General features: G+C 42.2%; 1 protein-coding gene and 1 non-coding gene across 4 annotated transcripts in view; both read right to left on the bottom strand.

Annotated features, from left to right (window-relative positions):
• LOC124776265 (prolyl 4-hydroxylase subunit alpha-2) overlaps positions 1-19,451 on the bottom strand; it is a 203,586-nt gene that overhangs the window by 52,364 nt on the left and 131,771 nt on the right. For 2 of the 3 annotated variants that reach the window (XM_047251160.1, XM_047251161.1), the window contains one exon: positions 16,442-16,498. The exons of the other annotated variant lie outside the window; for it this stretch is intronic. The gene's annotated coding sequence lies outside the window, so the exon portion shown is untranslated. The remainder of the gene's footprint in view (positions 1-16,441; positions 16,499-19,451) is intronic. 3 annotated transcript variants of the gene reach the window in all.
• Positions 15,720-15,791, bottom strand: Trnaw-cca. The gene has a single exon. It is a non-coding gene; the product is annotated as a tRNA-Trp (tRNA).

Below are 19,451 nucleotides of genomic sequence, written 5' to 3'. Positions count from 1 at the left end.
TCGTCGTGTTTCACGTTGACAAACACGTACCGTATGAAGATGGAATGAAGGTATAATGAATATTTATAAGGGATTCTCAGATGGAAGCCCCTTTGCCAGAACTGAGTCTTGCTAGCACGATCATGGCTTTTCGTTTGCTTTTGTTTCAGACAGAAGGGGTTTCTTGTACCAACAATAGCAGAGCGCGTGCATTTTGTGGGACTCGTTAACGCTAACGAGATGTGGTAAATTGCAATACCCTGGCCCGGCGCTCATCACAGAGGGATAATTACTCACCCTTCGCCGCTAATTGCAGCTTTCAACTAGCATCAGAAAACGGCTGCAAGAACAGAAGGTATCAAAATGTTTGTTTTGTCGTCGCTTTCCTGCTGATTGCAAAATAAGGCTCGCATCACTGTTTTGTGAGTGATCATAAAATTATGCTATCCTCAGATGTTTCTGCAACTGACATTCTTCTTAGCAAACGAAAATAAGGATCTGTCCTTCTAATCACTAAGTCCGTGTTAATCTCTGACAACGTTCCATATTACAAGTTAGGAGACAATATAATGTACACCACCGTAATTGACGAAGCAGAAATTTTCTTTAGCGTGGAGGGAGTTTCTAGCCGGCGGACAGGCTTAACTAATTTTAAAGGAAACAGAGTTTTACATCTAGAAAACCATGAAAAATACAAAATAAACTATATCCGATTTTGGAGATGAAGTAAATAAATTGGGCAAATAGCGTTACAGCTCAATCAAAAATGATGATAATATAATTTTTTTCTCTGTGCTGCGCTTCAGGAAAATCTTTGCAATTAGTGAACTAATTAACCTATTCACTAATTAGTGAACTAATTAGCCTATCTTCAGTACTGTGTTGTTATTTTAAATCGTAGAATACCTGCAATGAAATTCAATTTCCCCCATTAGTTTCTGATTTACGACAGCAAATGAAAAACTATGTGTACAATTTTCGGAATTTAACAAGGGAAAACTGTATCCAGATTTACTGGAAACGTATTGAAATGAGTAGATGGATCTGTTCCCTCTACGCAAGGGCTGAAACGTTATTTTGCGATATTAGTAATCGCCGCTGGAATTAACGTTCGATATTAGTCATTTGTGGCAGTCATTAATAACTGTCGGTTATCTGTGTTGCGGTTGGTTGACAGAGAACAGAGTGAGGAGATGTCATATTCCATTTCATCTATCTGAAGCCAGGGTAGCTGTTTCTGTATTATAACTTGTGCGCAACGAAAAAATATTTCCAGCCACCGATGCATTAAAGAGCAATAAAGAAGCTTGTTTTTCTTTGTGTGATTTCTTAAGACTGCAGAATGTGGTATATCGGTGTATAAAAGTGCTATCATTCTGGAACCCTACAATGCCAGTGCAGATGAATGTCTTAGCAAGTATTGCCCGTGAGAGACTACTAAATCAGTATAATTACTACAGAAAGTTTTAGAAAAATACTGTTGCAGTTATGAATAATTCGGAGGAGTAACAGTGCGTAAATATTTGTAGGTTGTGGTTGTCTCTAACTATTATGCAGTGTTTATGTTGTGGAATCGAAGATTTAAATTTCTGAATGGCGTAAATTAATTTTCTGAAAATGGTTCAAATGGCTCTGAGCACTATGGGACTTAACTTCTGAGGTCATTAGTCCCCTAGAACTTAGAACTACTTAAACCTAACTACACTGCTGGTCACCGTAAATGCAACACCCTGAAGGAAGCATCCGAATCAAGTGAAATTTACACCATGGGTTTGCAGCGATGAGATATGCAACTGATTAGAATTTCAGCGCAGACGCACATCACGCGCGCCTGTGGCGCCACCTCATAGCGCCATTTAAGGCTTGGCGATTTCGACGAGTGTACGTTCGGCACGTGTGTTTACCTTGTGGTTGTTTCACAAGACGATCAGTTATGCCTCGTAGACAACAGCGAACATCGTTTGATCAAGTATCCGAGTTCGACAGAGGAAGGATAGTGGCTTACCGAGATTGTGGATTATCATACAGAGAAATCGCTAGTCGTGTTGGACGAAACCAAACAACTGTAATGCGGATATGTGACCGTTGGATGCAGGAGGGTACGACGGACCGACGTGGTCGATCGCATTCACCTCGGTGCACCACTGCACGTGCTGAAAGGCAAATTGTGCGCATGGCAGTGACGGATCGCTCAGTGACATCCCGAACCATAGCACAGCACATTGCGTCTGTAACGCATCATCCAGTGTCTGCGCGTACCATTCGACGCCGTTTACAGCAGAGTGGTCAGTCCGCAAGACGTCCATTGCTTCGTCTACCATTGACGCAGTACCACAGACGTCTCCGTCGCCAATGGTGTGATGACAGACGGATGTGGACGGCAGAATGGACTGACGTTGTCTTTACTGACGAGGCACGCTTCTGTCTGCAGCACCACGATGGTCGGATTCGAGTGTGGAGACACCGTGGAGAGAGGATGCTGGACAGCTGCATTATGCACCGCCACGCTGGTCTTGCACGGGGTATTATGGTATGGGGCGGTATTGGATATTACTCTCGCACGCCTCTAGTACGCATTGCCAGTACTTTAAATAGCCGGCGCTACATATCCGAGGTGCTGGAGCCAGGTGTCCTTCCTTACCTTCAGGGCTCGGCCACAGCCATATTTCAACAGGATAATGCGCGACCACACGTGGCACGCATTGTCCAAAGGTTCTTCGTCAATAACCAGATTGAATTGCTTCGCTGGCCGGCTCGCTCTCCGGATCTTTCGCCGATAGAAAACATGTGGTCCATGGTTGCTCAACGAGTGACCCAGATTACATCCCCAGCTGCCACACCAGATGATCTTTGGCAACGTGTGGAAGCTGCTTGGGCTGCTGTACCCCAGGAACACATCCAACGTCTCTTTGACTCAATGCCGAGACGTGTGGCAGCGGTGATCTCCAACAATGGCGGCTACTCTGGCTACTGATTCTGGCAGGAACCACATGTCACAGGCGTCTGTAAACGTAATCAATTGATACTTGGTCAACATGTTATCTACAAAATAAATTTTGTTGTGCTACCTCTTGTCTTTCTTGGTGTTGCATTTACGGTGGCCAGCAGTGTAACTTAAGGACATCGCACACATCCATGCCGGAGGCACGATTCGAACTTGCGACCGTTGCGGCCTTAATTTTCTGAACTGACGATGGAACATCGTGCTTGCACCACATTTGTGGCTAAAGGAATATCAGAACTGCAAAACATGATAATTACGATAGTAATTACAAAAATCTCAGAATGGGGTCGACATTTCGTCACAATAGTCATGAATAAGCTGTCTGTAAACACAAAATATGAATATTTCATTTGCAAAAGGGTCCACTGCTAAAGAAAATTTTCTAATTGAGTATGTTAAATACTGTTTGTCGTAACTTGGATTAGATTATCCTTTTATTTTGCATTTTCCACTACTTCACAGTTTCAGCTTTGCAACCATTTTTAAGTACGCTGAGGTGGAAAAAGTCATGGGATAGCGATGCGCACACGTACAGAGGGCGATAGTATCCCGATACACACGGTATAAAAGGGCAGTGCATTTGCAGAGCTCTCATTTGACTCTGGCGATTCATGTGAAAAGGTTTCCGACCTTGACCGCACGACGGGTGTTTACAGACTTTGAACGCGGACTATATAGTAGCTGGAGCTAGACGCACGGGAGATTTCATTTCGGATCTCGTTAGGGCATAGCCTCTCACGACGGACAACGCTACGGTCGACGGCCTTCATTGAACAACAGACAGCAATGGCGTTTGCGTAGCTGTCAGTGCTAACAAACAAGCAACACTGCGTGAAGCAACAGCAGGAGTCAATGTGGGACGCACGACGAACGTACGTATTAGGACAGGTGCGGCGAAATTTGGCGTTAGTGGGCCATGGCAGCAGACGACCGACTCGAACGCCTTTGCTAATAGCACGACACCGCATGCAGCGCCTTTCCTCGGCTCGTTACCGTATCGGTTGGACCCTGGACGGTTGAAAAACCGTTGCCTGCTCGGATGGTTCATACGGCTCTGGCCACTATGGGACTTAACTTCTGAGGTCATCAGTCCCCTGGAACTTAGAACTACTTAAACCTAACTAACCTAAGGACATCACACACATCCATGCCCGAGGTAGGATTCGAACCTGCGACCGTAGCGGTCGCGCGGTTCCAGACTGTAGCGCCTAGAAGCGCTCGGCCACCCCGGCCGGCCCTGCTCAGATGAGTCCCGATTTGAGTTGGTAAGATCTGATGGTAGGGTTCGGGCATGGCGCAGACCCCACGAAGTTACGGACCAAGGTTGCCAACAAGTCACTGCGCAAGCTGGTGGTGAACTGTACTGCTACGGAATGGAGTGGATCTTATAGTCGAACTGAACCGATCATTGACTGTAAATGGTTATGGTCGGCTACCTGGAAGCCATTTGCAGCCATTCAACGATGGAATTTTTATGGATGTTACCGGGCCACAATTGTTCGCGATTGGTTTGAATAACATTCCGGACAATTCGAGCGACTGATTTGGCCACTCAGATGCCCCGACGTGAATCCCATTATGGACGGCTGACAATATTTCTGCATGGGTCTTTCAACGACTTACTGAGTCCATGCTACGTCGAGTTGCTGCACTATGCCACGAAAAAGAGGTCCGACACAGTATTAGGAGGTATCCGATGACTTTCTTCACCTCAGTGCATGCAGTAAACCCATCAAACGGATACATTTGGGTAAAAAAAAAGTACACTTAAAAACCGCTCACGGATTAGGCGTTACATGTGTTCCGATTGGCCGACTACTGCTCACAAGGTAGTACGAGGAGCGATCTATGGTCGTGGGACATGCGATCAACAAGCCTTTCAGCCGGTAATGCCAGTAGGTGAATCTCGATCTTCTTCATTCAAGCAGCTCCTGATGTGTCCCCACGAGGCTGAGTAGACAGCGTTCCTGGCCTTCCTATTTCAGAAAAGAATCTGAGGAAGTATCGCGACTCGAGCCTGGGTCCTTCCACACCGAAGGCAGCAAAGTAAATTTTTTTTTCGAAAATATTGCATTTATTCAGAAACAGAGATTTTATCTTTCGCACTGACTTTAAATACGGAATTTCAATAAATTGTGGAAATGGTAAAAGCTTTTCTTTTTTTCATTTATCGTTGAGGATTTACTTACTGTATTTCATTCATTGTGTCTTGTTAGAAGTCGTTTATAGACTCCCCTACCTTGCTGAAGACATAGTTTATAAAACAATTTATCGACCACGGAGGCGGACGACATATTTGACATATAGTTAAAACTCCCGTTGGTCATGCATCATTAAGATATATTGGGGTGGCATGACGCCTACTGTATTTTAAACAGGTGCCAAGATATTCAGCTGCACTCACTTTGCATTCGGTAGTAAGATACCAGAATGGTAACTAGCCGAAAGTGGTCCAGATATGTACTTTTTATGGGTAATACTATATAGATGAAAATGGATACACAGCCGAACCTGCTACACGAGTTAAAAATCAGGCAATTTTTTCTGCAGTATGTCGAACTTGACTAAGACGGTGAAATTAGTCATCAGATGGCTGACCCTTAACCGTTTGGAGAACCGAGATGAGAACTGTCAAATATTCGAACTTACATTACAATTTAACTATTAATAACTTATTCAGCATTTCAAAATGTGGGTTATATCACGAAACTGTAAATAACAACGGGTATCACTTATATTAAGTTATGTAATTCGCACTGGTATAACAACACTGCAGTCCACTTGTACCATTACGGAAAGAATCGATTATTACCACGGATGCAGAATATCTTAGAATCACCCATCGCGAGCCCTAAGTACGAAGTTCATCAAACAGATGGCGTGCTGTATCGGCAGTTATTAGAGTAACTTTAAGAAAATAACTTTCAAACGTTAGTGAGTAGACAACAGCGCAGCCGAATAATCTCACCACACAGAATGTTAGTCACAAACTTAAAAGAGCACACTGATTGCTACGCAGTTCTGGACGTGGTGTATAACTGATAAGGGACGGCTATACCACCCCGTGCCGCTGCGTTAAGCCACCGCAAGTGGCGTGGTACGTGTTAACCGGTTGAATGGAATCAGCGCTGTAAAATGGGACGACGTGACAGAGTGGCAGAAGAGACGTGTAGTGTTTGGCTCTGAGCACTATGGGACTTAACATTCATGGTCATCAGTCCCCTAGAACTTATAACTACTTAAACCTAACTAACCTAAGGACATCACACAACACCCAGTCATCAAGAGGCAGAGAAAATCCCTGACCCCGCCGGGGATCGAACCCGGGAACCCGGGCGCGGGAAGCGAGAACGCTACCGCACGACCACGAGCTGCGGACGTGTAGTGTTTAGACGTGGTCAATTTGCCGTATTTGTTGGTGTTCGACGTGCACTGTCCAACATGTCTACCAGGAACGGTGTTCCACTCGCAACAAAATAACACGGCATAAGATCAGTGAACGTACGAAGATTCCAACAGACAGGGCCCAGAGATGAATGCCCCTTCTTGTCGATGACAACCGGCTTCAAGCCCGACAGGAATTGCTCCTGTCAGTGAATACACGTCCATCTCAACCAGTTTCCGAGCGAACATTGACAAGGGAACTACCCAGAATGGACACTCGGAGTCTGGTACCTCGTAAAATGTAAATGTTGTTTGACTAGGGCCACCCGTCGGGTAGACCGTTCGCCTGGTCTGGCCGTACGTTTTCAGTGGGTCAGACAATACACACTCCGTCTTCAGGCCACAAGTGGCCCATCGAACCATCCAACCGCCGTGTCATCCTCAGCTGAGGATGCGGATAGGAGGGGCATGTGGTCAGCACACCGCTCTCCCGGTCGTTATGATGGTTTTCTTTGAACGAAGCCGCTACTATTCGGTCGAGTAGCTCCTCAATTGGCATCACGAGGCAGAGTGCACCCCGAAAAATGGCAACAGCTCATGGCGGGCCGGATGGTCACCCATCCAAGTGCCGGCCACGCCCGACAGCGCTTAACATCGGTGATCTGACGGGAACCGGTGTATCCACTTAGGCAAGGCCATCGCCGTTCGGACAATACACCCTGGAATATAATTGACTGGAGGCATGAGGTCGGGTCCGACGAGTCGCGATTTTGCCTCTTTTTCAAGTGATGCAAGGGATCCAGTGCGCCGACGGCCTAATGAACTGTTGAATTAGCAGTCTTTGGAGGATGTACATCAGCCCAGAAGTAGTTCTGTCATGTTTTGAGAGTGTTTTTGTACCATGACTTGAGCCCACTCATTCAAGTTACCATGAACACGAAGCGTGTGGCGTAATCATACCTGACAAGAGAACATCCCCATCGCACCCCCCTCAGATTTAGTTATAAGTTGGCACAGTGGATAGGCCTTGAAAAACTGAACACAGATCAATCGAGAAAACAGGAAGAAGTTGCGTGGAACTACGTAAAAATAAGCAAAATATACAAACTGGGTCGTCCATGTGTAAGATAGGCAATATTAAGGCCAATGTGAGGCGAGTAGCGCCGTGGTCCCGTGGTTAGCGTGAACAGCTGCGAAACGAGAGGTTCTGGTTCAAATCTGCCCTCTACTGAAAATTTTGCTTCCTTTATTTTCGCAAAGTTATGATCTGTACATTCGTTCATTGACGTCTCTGTTCACTGTAATAAGTTTAGTGTCTGTGTTTTGCGACCGCACCGCAAAACCGTGTGATTAGTTACGAAAGGACGTGCCTCTCCAATGGGAACCGAAAACATTTGATCGCAAGGTCATAGGTCAACGGATTCCTCCACAGGAAAACACGTCTGATATTTTGTATACGACACTGGTGACAGCATGTGCGTCACATGACAGGAATATGTTGTCGACTCACCTAACTAGTACACTTGGCGAATGGGTGAAAAGATTCTTCTACCTCGCCCGATTTAGGTTTTCTTGTGGAAGTAATAATCACTCCAAAAAAAGTGATGAAAGCATAAGAGTTTTTCACATAAACTGAAAATAAAAAGTTAAAATTTACGGTCGAGTGAAGATTTGAACCAAGGACCTCTCTTTCCGCAGCTATTCACGCTAACAACGGGACCACGGAGCTCCTCGTCTACATTGCCCTTAATATTGCATATCTTACGCATGGACGACCCAGTTTGTATATTTTGCTTATTTTTTCATAGTTCCACACAACTTCTTCCTGTTTTCTCGATCGATCTGTGTTCAGTTTTTCAAGGCCCATCCACTGTGCCAAATTATAACTAAATCTGAGGGGGGTGCGATGGGGATGTTCCCTTGTGAGACATATTCTCAATTCTTCGGTGCCGATGGGTGTCGGTAGTTTCATCTTATAATACAGAAGTTCGTATAAAAGTATACCAAATAAAATTCATTATTTCGTGCATATCTACTTATGTCTTATGTGTTTAAACTAAGTTTCTAGGTTTTAACAGAAAATCTGTAAGTTTTTTATCAAATAAAAAAATTTTAATGTAAAAAAACTTTTAACGCCTAGACCGTTCCTTAGAATTCGTTAATCACTCGTTCCGTTCATCTTGATGAACCGTTCCTTTGGACCTGTTAGTTCGCGAACGACCCATTTCTTCTGCAAACTTCTCGCTTTGGCGATGTTCATTACCGAGGGTTGGTCGGCTGGCTTAACTAGTTCTTCGTCGGATCTCCCATTCCATTTTTGTGTTGCTTAGTCGAATATTGGTCCAAAGACTTTTCTGTACACTTTATTTTCGTACACTGAGAGTTTGTGCTTTTCTTTTTTTGGTCATTCTCCATGCTTCGGCTCCGTAAAGCAGTATTGGCCCGGTGATTGCTTTGGAGAGTTTCAGCTCAGTTTTCCTGGTTGAGAGTTTGGAGGATAGAAAGAAGCCTTTGGAGGGAAAAGTAAACTTTGTATGGTTACGTATTTGACTTGTTTTCTACTGCAGTAATTCATATTCACACCAAGATATTTGAAGTTGGGATTGTTCTTGAAACTGCAGTTTTCTACGTGAAGGTTATGACGTTGTCCTGTAGTCATACTTTCCGTTCGTATATTCGTGTGTTCTGCTTTTTATCAATTAATTTTTAAACCTGTTTTCAAGACCGTTTATTTAGCTTCTTGAACAGCGTTTCAGTAACACCACTGTTGTTTCCTATCAAAACTATGTCATCTGCACAGGCCATTGTATCAGGTTGTTTTATGTGATGTTTCCATTCGTTGTCCAATCCGTTGGTTGTGATGGTGTTGGTCCTAACGTTATTGTGTCGCCCGCAGCATGAGGTCTCGTGCAAAAGTTGGTACGTCATGACGGCATCACAAGTAACATTCGCTGCCAGACGCAGCAACGAATCGGAGACGTCGGCGCAAATGTGTTTCCTTACGCCGCCGCATCCTGAAATTTATTTGTGTGTCGCTCAGCCCTGTCTCTATATAATCAGCGACCACTCACCTGCAACCATAGTCTTAGCGCAGACCCGGCTGCGTGCTAACAGGACAGTTAACTTAATATCAAGTTACAGACAACTACTCTGATGTGAAACTATCATTATGTAATGAACGAAGTGTTATATATGTAACTGTCAGCGACAGTATCAAATTCAGATCATCTGTGAGGATAATAGTTGTTTTCAAAGTTAAGCATTTACCATTCTCAGGTGTTAATAACTATTAATAATGTGTGTATGTGTTGCAATATCTACTCGACTTCCTCTTGAAGTACTTTGTATTGCTACAACTCGCCACAAATGTGGTGCCTCCTAGGACGGTTTCAGCATTTATTAAAACGTCTTCTTCAGAAGGACAGTATGGCCAACTGGATTACAAATTGTTGTGGCAGAGGTATATTAAAGCATTGCCGAATGCCGTCGTCAAAGCTAAAATTACAATTCCATATTATATTAAAACATGCACAACATAGTTGTTTTCATGTGGTACTTCCTCGCCAATGTACAGTGCACTAGCGTCACTTACACAACGCTTGCGCTAAGGAAAGCTTCAGACAAGAGGGGGCACTAGTAGTATGCTCAAGGAAAAATGGTTCAAATGGCTCTGAGCACTATGGGACTTAACATCTATGGTCATCAGTCCCCTAGAACTTAGAACTACTTAAACCTAACTAACCTAAGGACAGCACACAACACCCAGCCATCACGAGGCAGAGAAAATCCGTGACCCCGCCGGGAATCGAACCCGGGAACCCGGGCGTGGGAAGCGAGAACGCTACCGCACGACCACGAGATGCGGGCTATGCTCAAGGAGGGTGTGATAGTGAATGAAACTTTTATCATACTAAACTTGCTTCAAAGGTTAAAACTAAAATTATGACATTAAAAACAAGATCATATTTAGCTGTGCACATATTTAAAATTAATAACGTCGCAACAGATAGTAAGTTACCATCTAAAAAGAAGTGACTGTGATAAAAACAGATTACGTAAAACTGATAGTGCAAACAGAAACAACAGCAAAAGGAACTAGGGCGGGAAGAGGAAAAGGGGGGGGGGGGGGCGTGAAAAGGGAGAGGAATGGGATTAGAGAGAAGGAAGGAAAGGGGGAGGGGGGAATGGAGGCAGATAGTAGTGGGGGACGGGAGAAGATGGTAAAACGCGTATAACTCTAAAATACGACATATCTGAAAAACTGTGAACATCAAACCTCTACAAATATATGTCACATCATAACAAAGAAGAAACACAAGTATCACTAGGACCAAAGGCGAGGAAAATGACATATCCTACAGTCATATGGAAGATCGAGCCATTTCTCTGCTACTTTAACGAAAATAGGCCTCTGAGAATATCTAAAAAAATTCTATTTTTGAGTTGCACCTGTTCATTTAAAATGCATCCATCATTGTGACTAGAATGTTAAAAAACCTGTAATTCTTCTAGCAAGTCAAACCCTTAGCCTCTACTTTCTTTATGCAAACCCAGTGATGGGGGTGAAATTTTACAACTGACGACGCGTTACCGCTATATTTTAACGTATCTCTGCCACAAGATGTAAACTAGTTAAGTCTGAATTTGTATTTGTATTCGTAGAGAGATATGATTGTGCCAGTATATATACTGGTACACACACACACACACACACACACACACACACACACACACACACACAGTGAGTGTTCACTGTTAACTTGCTTAGGTTGCCCATATTTTCCTTCTGAAGAAGACGTTTTCATAAACGTCGAAACTATGGTAAAGGTGTTTTAGTAAACCTTCCAATTTGCAACTGATTGGTTGTTTACTGTTTCTACAAGAAGATTTTATTCTACGGTTGCTGCTCCAGCCAAGTAAAAAAATTTAAAAGCATTCAAAGTATTTGTTAAGGGCTACATTTTCTTGTCCAGCGGTAGACCTGTCTTCAGAAGATACAAATTCAAACTTCTTATGAGATGTCAACGTAATTGTACTATTTCCTTGGCGTTTCCAGAAATTTCTCCTACCGTACACCATTGGTAACACGCTTATGGGAGTAATTTAGTTGTTACATCTGTGACGAGTTGCGCCAAGATGAAAGCAATGAAAGCAAGAAAATTGCTCGCGGAGCGAAATTAGATGCGTTTTTAATTCACTGGCGCTTTTGTGGAGGTTAGCATTCTGTCCGTGTATTTTGCGATTGTGTCTACATGTATTGTTCTTAACGACCAATAACAAGCGGCGGTACTTCACTCAAGTTATTTGCACGAAACGGCAACGTCGTGAATGAGGAAAGTTGGGTTACTCTGCCTTCAGACAGTTACGGCGTACTCCATAGGCTTAGTATAATTAGCACAAAGTGAAGACTTGAGGAATCAGAATGAAAGCTGAAGGGAAAGTCCAAAGGTCAAAACAAAGTATTACCGTGACTGTGAGGGAAGCAATTACGTTGCGAATTTTCCATCTGTTTCACTACAGAAATGTATAAATGAAAGTTTTGGACGAATGGGAAGACAGTTCGACTGCAGCTATTACAGTTCACAAACGACTTGCAGATCAGCTTCTACGAAGTGCACAAATGTTTCCTCGCAAAACAATTCGTGACAATCGTAGGTAACTTTCGTGCTCTTTGCGTTCGAAGAGTCATGTGGGGAAGTATTATTGTGACATTGTGAATTCCTGTGAGAAGCACAAACATTTTATAAATGTTAGAAGGAATGTTGTTTTCAGAGGTCGGCAAGACACTTGCAACATACAATAATCGTCTCCGACTGCCATTAGAACTTACCAAGGTTAGAAGCATTGCACAGAGCAGAGACATGTAACACATCTGAGAACTCCACAGGTGTTCTGTGATTGCCAACTTTTATATACAACTAAACGTACTGAACCTTGTTAAAATGGTATTAATTTTCTTCCTTGTCGGTCGGTTCAACCGTATTCGATGCAGATGCATCTCTCCGCATGCCTTCACCAGCTTGCCTTGGTCACCATCGCGTTTTGCTACAAAACTAGTTGCTCTTCCCTGTGTTTTTCGTAATACCTGAATACATATTCCGTAGGTATATAATAATGCAGCATCGTGCACCAGGAAGAAAAAATGCAAAGATTACTCCTTGATCAAGTGGAGAATCTCACCTTAATACTCGGCTAATTCTATGAAGCATGTTTTTATAGCCTGTCCGCAATGTTTCTGAATAAGTCCGCCCCGGTAGCTGAGTGGTCAGCGTGACAGACTGTCAATCCTAAGGGCCCGAGAAATACACAATGTGCCTGTGGCATCACAAGTGCATCACATACAGAAACATAAACTCAAAATCAATGCATCGATGCCAAATATAAACTGTTATGCCTGTCCTGCAATGTCTACCCCCCTAAAAAAAAAAAAAAGACGACAAATGGCCATGTAAAAGGGTTTGAGGAACAAACAATAAGAGAAAAACGAAAAAGGAAAATATAAAAACGAAAACATATAAAATGACAGTAATATTAACCATCACTAGGAATATAATAGATTAATAGAATAAAATGTCTTTTTTTAAAAGTATCGTTGTTAATATATTTAAATAAATATATATGGTTACAAAAAAAAAAAAGGTTCGATTCCCGGCTGGGTCTGAAATTTTCTCCGCTCAGGGACTGGGTGTTGTGTTGTCCTAATCATCATCATTTCATCCCCATCGACGCGCAGGTCGCCGAAGTGGCGTCAAATCGAAAGACCTGCACCAGGCGAACGGTCTACCCGACGGGAGGCCCTAGCCACACGACATTTCCATTTCTGAATAAAACAAAACTGTTACATAAATTAGCAATATCAACTACGTTGATCCCTCGCAAACGTTGCTCAACCAATTTATGCAGATGATTCCAAAAAAATCTGGAAAATTAGCAGACGGTAAATGATTCTAAATAGGATACTTTGAGAAAACAAAGGGCCTGAAATAAATATTTACTATTTTATTGATATGAACAATTTACATCTTGCAGTAATTATTTTTCGATTGCGACCGTCACTCCGAATTCATGCATTTACAATGGTTCACGCAGTTTGTCTGCCCTCTGTCAGATTTCGATACTGTCTGTTGTACAGTGAGAGGAACAGCTGAGATCGTACAAACTAATTACTCTGCGCTTTCTACGTGAGTTTGTGATCTCTGTTGTGGACTGTTGTTTCCTCGTATTCTACCGATAAATCTAAGCTTACCATTTGACTTGATGGCGATGACTGCACAAAATTACGACTTGAAGTTATTTCACTTACGGTGAGCTTAAATAAGGTATCCGATTTCATAACTCCTAAAGCTGAACAGGAACTTAGGCTCACTTTCCCATTTTGTTTCTACTCTAGTTCATTCGAAGGAGTTATATTGACTGTAATTCGTATTTGATTATACTTGGAAGCTTTGGAAAGTTATCGAGACTTGTATCCCGAAAAGCTATGAGACTGAAGCACAGCAAAAAATAACATAGGTTCTATAAAAGCGATTACACGCGTTGATTGACTTCCGCCATGCCAACCAGGACGAATTCCGAAAACAGCTGACTGGAGCCCAGCTGTCTCCTCTTGAAAGTCGCGGATAACGCAAAGAGATAGATGTACTATTTCTTGACTTCCTAAAAGCATTTTATGTTGTACCAAAGCAACGTTTGTTAATGAAAGTTCGATTACATAGTCTTTCAAACGAAATTTGTGATTTGATCGAGGATTTCTTAGAAAGGAGAACGCAGCTCATTATCTTGGATGGAGTCATTGGAAGATGTAGAAATAACATCTGTTGTGCCTCGGCAAAGTGTGTTGGGACCCTTGATGTTCATGTTGTATATTAACTGCCTGCCACACAATAGTAACCTTGAACATTTTGCAGATGTAGTTAACTGTAATGAAGTATTGTCTGACGAAAACTGCACAAATACGAAGTCACATCCGGCTTAGTTTTCAAAGTTGTACAAAGAGTGACAACAAGCTAAAAAATTAAATATATGCAGTAGTTCAAGCCACCGTAAACTTGTGCACTTCATAGAATACAGAAGAGTAGAATCCTTTGACTACAATGCCAATGATTCACAATTGGAACCGGTGAAATACCTGGGTGTAATAATCTGTAGCGATATTAAATGGAATAATCATATAGGGTCAACAGTAGGCGAGAAAATAGTACACTTCGTTCACCATCTGAGCACACAAAATGCAGACACTTTAAAACGGAAATTGTTTACAAAATATTCGTGCGAACCATCCTAGAATACCGTCCAAGAGTGTGGTGTCCATATCAAAGAGGATTAACAGCGAATACTGAACGACTGGAGACAGTTATGTTGACCCATGGGAGACTGCCACGGAAATACTGCAAAACTTAAAGTGGCAGACGTTTAAGGATACATACCGACTATCTCGTGACAGCTTGCTTATAAAATTTAAAAAACCAGTGTCAAGCGAGGCATCTAGGTATAACCGACCCCGTTCCCTCCTCCCTCCACCTCAATGCCTGCCGCGACTTTATTTGAGATATTCTTCATCCCCCTATCTGTCACTCCCGCATGGACCGCCAAGACAAGACTTTTGAACTAAATTCAGTTTCATCGAAGCGCAAAACACCTCATTTTATTGCACTTTTGTAATTATACCAACGATCGTTATTTTTGCTGAACTGTAAAGCATTATTTGCAATAAATTTCATAAGATTTACGTACTGTGATGCTGTAGTTAAAACATATGTCAGTGGATAGCACTTCGTTCTGCAATAATACTTTCTGCCGAATGTGTGTTATCCTTGGCTATAACTCCATGACATTGTTGAATGAAAATAAGCAAAGTATATTGTGTTACTGATTGACCTCTGTTTCTCTCTCACAGCGTGGCCAAGGTGTAGGAAAAAAAAAATTAAGACAGCAGCAACAAAAATCATCCTTAGTTGATGAAGCGCATTTACGTTATACACTACACGTGGATCCTTACTGTAAGTTTCATTGTTGCAAGTGCAATTGTTGGTAGAACTGTTCTACCTTAGATCACTGTGACAAACTTGTAGAACTGACACTTAACACAAATTAGTTCTTCTTCGCAGTACTAATAGTAAGTAGCCTAACTTTGGCCGTCACACCTCATTGTGGATCGATTCAGTTATGCATTCACAATCTTCAATTAACTAACAACAATCATTTGTTTGGTCGTAAAATTCATGCCCGTGAGAGTATTAGCTGTAATCATCCTATGTAGATAAATTTTATAAAATAACCAATGTAACACCAGATTTATTATAGCCTTACACTGAGAGTGAAGAATGAATAAGTAACTAAAAATAAAAATGTTTGACCCCGACGTGATTTGAACACGCAACCTTCTGATCTGGAGTCAGACGCGCTACCGTTGCGCCACGGAGTCAGATACGCTCACTCGCTTTAGCAAGCGCTTAAATATATTCAACACGTGTATCTTATTTCCAGTTGAAATTTCCTTTATTAATATTTTATAACATATTTCAGTGTGCGTCTCCTTAAAGTTTTTCATAGTTGATGTACAATATATCTGCACAATACGCATCAACGGATACAAATGTCTCTATTTCACAAGTCCATGTCTACGAATTTATCCCGCATTTATAGCCAGTTATTTGTGAAGAATAATTTGTTAACAAGGTGCGAATCTTGGCAACGAAGGATTCTAGAATGGCTGAATCAATCACAAAGCACAGTCCACACGACGTAATGGCGTGAAGGGCATACGTAGCAAGTCAATCAGTTGCAATTTCGCATTAACATTCTTTGGTGTCCACAAGTCAAACGCTGCTCTTCCAACCTAACCCTCACTGTCAGATCAAACAGCACAATCAAGATTAGATGAGAAAAGGGGGGAAGTTGGCGCGAGTGTTGTCACAACTGAGCGCTGTATTCAAAATCCTGGGGTTTCCACAGACAAATTTAATATTCGTGCTAACATTTAAACATTTTGCAACCCCACTGACACTGGAAAATTCAAAACCAGTTCAATTCGCGTTTACATAACACATTCATAGTCGAGGTGATTGCTCTTACCTTACTGGTGTGTTGATTACCAAAGAAGACACTCTGCAGGATGGGTGACGGGAGCACCTGAATCGACAGAAATAGAATAAACTCGAGTGATATTGAATAAGCACTACCTGTTCGTTATCATGATTAGTTAGCGGACAGCACTGTTTTATTGCGTCTAAAATGACAGTTAAAGACGTCAAATTCTATTCCACATAAATTTCAACAACAGTTAACAATACTATTCTGCTGCCAATGTACACACAATAAACACACTGTTGTCAGCTTGCTTAAGTTGGCAGAAACTAAAAGGCGGTCAGTACCCGTCGAATTCACTCAACAGACCAAAGTTATCTTACCTAGCTCGTTCTTAGAAGCTTTTTTAAGAAGTCGACTTATCACAATGAGCGGTGGCATTTAAACAGTCATTCTTCTAGCGCACCATATTTGACTGGAACGGGAAGAAACCGAAATATCTGGTACCATGCAATGCACCGTCGGCCGTTCGCTCCACAGTGGTTTGCAGAGTACGTACGTATGTATGTAGATGTCGGTAGTAGATATGGCTTCTTGTAACGTGTCTCATATAACTCTTTTCTCAATTAAATTGGTTAACAGAACATGTAGTACACATACTTTCTGTTCCCACTCCGAACGCCTCTCGTTTTAACGCAGCTTGTCACGCTTCTCGTTTTAATGTAGCTTGTAAGCGTGAATGTCTTTAGATTAACTCACGCGGCTGACATGTAGCAGAGATCTCATGGAGTTGTTGACGGATGGTTGTGCTAAAATCATGCCTTTGGTGAGAATGTATCCGTTTGTTGAGATAGACAACGTTCTTGTTCCATCGCGAACAATGTATTGTTCATCTATCTCTGAATGCCCGAGCAAGTTTTGCTGTGGTGTAATGATTCTGTATAATAATTATTATTATTTATTCATTTCTATCGACTGAAAACAGTCTGTGGTAGTAACTGAATGAAAACAGTCGACACAGTCGGTTGTAATTATGCATACTGACTGAATTATTCATTCTTTCTATTGAAGTGAAACCAGTCTGTAGTTTTTCTGGCGATTGAATCATGTATTCGTATCTTCAACTGAAATCACGCTTTAATGTTCTGACTGACTGAGCTACACTCATTCATTCTTCTAAGTAAAAGCAGTCTGTGGTACTCAGATTAGTTGAACCAAAGCAGTGGTATACAACCGACGTACGCATACCCCCTAATGGTAGCCCTATCGCCAATGATACGTGAAGATATCGCAGAGGGTACGCCAGAGGTAAAATAAAGATTATACACTTTCATTTAATTATGTACTGAATGGACTAATTCTTCTTATCATAACTGAAAACTGAGTAATATATTGTTGTGAACTACGTCATTCTAGGGTAATTAACACGTAAGAAACTAAGCTGATGTAATGTTGGTACGAAGTAGACCATAAAAATCCCTTAGGGCAGTGATCGGGCCGCATGCGCGAATCAAGTATGCAAGCGGCCCACGATTCTAGGCCGTATTTTATAATGATATGCACCTAACAACTAACACCCGAATAAAAAAAAAAGTCAATTAACGTTAACGTCTTAAGAGTGTAGTTTTCCTGCTCAGTAACAAACACAAATACTTAGAGAGAGACAGTAATATTTTACGATGTACTTAATTTTCATTGACGCTGGTGAATTCTGCCGCGAACTAAGTTGGTCAGTGGCAGAGGGTAAAGTAGTGGCCACTGAGTGGTTACAGGATGTTCGTCTGCCAGTATCGAAAACTCACGACTTGCGCGACACATACTGGTCTACTGCTATGGTATATATTTTGACACGGAAGTAACATGGATTGGTCAATGTGCTTCACACACACAGTCACCTGCAAACGCGGTATTTGTTTGTAGCAATGATCATGTCAATATATCAACTCTGTTGTGACACAATTGAGAGAAGAAAAAATACAGTTAAAACATTAGTAAGTATTTCTAATCGCGTCTCCTATTGCAAAATGCATTTAGATACAGGTACAATTACTGTTATAATCAGTTAATAATCAGCTCATACAGATTACACAACACGTCATCATGCGATTACAGTGTTGCTGCGTTGCGTGTGGCGGCAATCTGAGCAGAGAACGGTAGACATGAAATGTTCCGAATAGGGCCGACTTTTAATGATGAGCACCTGAGGGCAGGCAGTAAATATCACGCCCTTATTCTAGCTACCATACTGAGGGCTCATAACGCACTGATATGTCGCTACAAAAACCAATCACAGCTAGAAACTTGTACATAATGTGAACGACAATCAAATAATTTATAATCAACGACGGTAAAATACTCTCTACTAAAGTTGAGTGAAAGTCAAAATCCGCAACGGCAGTTTATTGTTTTTTCTCTGTATGACGACCGTTTTCATACCCTGGAGGTATATCTTCAGGTCACGTAAAACTAGTACTTCGTGTGCCACGAATAACAAGGTACAAGTGCGCATAAAAACATGTCACTCCTCGATAGAACCTTGGATGAAACGGCAGATGGACATCCGATTCGAACCAAGCATGATGGAGATGTATTACAGATCATGCACCTACATCTACATCCATACTACTCAAGCCACCTGACGGTGTGTGGAGCAGGGTACCTTGAGTACCTCTATCGGTTCTCCCTTCTATTCCAGTCTCGTATTGTTCGTGGAAAGAAAGATCGTCAGTATGCCTCTGTGTGGTCTCTAATCTCTCTGATTGTATCCTCATATTCTCTTCGCGAGATATACGTAGGAGGCAGTAATATACTGCTTGACTCCTCGGTGAAGGTATGTTCTCGAAACTTCAACAAAAGCCCGTACAGAGCTACTGAGCGTCTCTCTTGCAGAGTCTTCCACTGGAGTTTATCTATCATCTCCGTAACGCTTTCGCGATTACTAAATGATCCTGTAACGAAGCGCGCTGCTCGCCGTTGGATCTTCTCTATCAACCCTATCTGGTACGGATCCCACACCGGTGAGCAGTATTCAAGCAGTGGGCGAACAAGTGTAGTGTAA

Source organism: Schistocerca piceifrons, chromosome 2 (genome assembly GCF_021461385.2).
Source record: "Schistocerca piceifrons isolate TAMUIC-IGC-003096 chromosome 2, iqSchPice1.1, whole genome shotgun sequence".
Classification (NCBI taxonomy): Eukaryota; Metazoa; Arthropoda; class Insecta; order Orthoptera; family Acrididae; genus Schistocerca; species Schistocerca piceifrons.
The sequence above is the reverse complement of the archived record's forward strand: the minus strand, read 5'-3'. Positions and strand labels throughout refer to the sequence as shown.